General features: G+C 29.6%; 1 protein-coding gene across 1 annotated transcript in view; it reads left to right on the forward strand.

Moving 5' to 3' along the window:
* LOC141442608 (cilia- and flagella-associated protein 91-like) overlaps positions 1-466 on the forward strand; it is a gene marked incomplete in the record, with an annotated part of 185,848 nt that overhangs the window by 4,723 nt on the left and 180,659 nt on the right.

A 466-nucleotide genomic window follows, 5' to 3' on the forward strand; every position in this document is an offset into this window, starting at 1 on the left:
AGTTTACTTGAATACACATCATTAGTCTGAAAAAATAAAACTGTTTTGTTATCAGGCACCCAGCCTATATACGTCCCACTGCTGGGCACAGGCCTCCTCTCAGAATGAGAGGGTTGTTATCAGTGTTCAGTTTCAATTATTTTAAGACTTATTGATATTAATACTTACAATAGATAAAAGAGGAGAGTAGATTTGTTTTAAAATTAAATACAATGATTCTGCAGCACTACTTGTCAGGGTAATTATATTTAAATTGTTCACAGCATCTTCTTCAATAAGATCTTTTGCAGCAGTTTTATAAAATATAACTGATTTATTTTTATCATCTTCAACCTGTAATTAAATAATGTACTGCATAACAATTATGTAAGTACAATCAAGGTATACAAATAATAATTACCTATTAAGTCATTGTAGAGCTAGTTTTATTAGTCCTAAGTGAATTTAACCTTAGAGTAGGTATAAT

The sequence above is a fragment of the Choristoneura fumiferana genome, chromosome 26, assembly GCF_025370935.1.
Source record: "Choristoneura fumiferana chromosome 26, NRCan_CFum_1, whole genome shotgun sequence".
NCBI lineage: Eukaryota > Metazoa > Arthropoda > Insecta > Lepidoptera > Tortricidae > Choristoneura > Choristoneura fumiferana.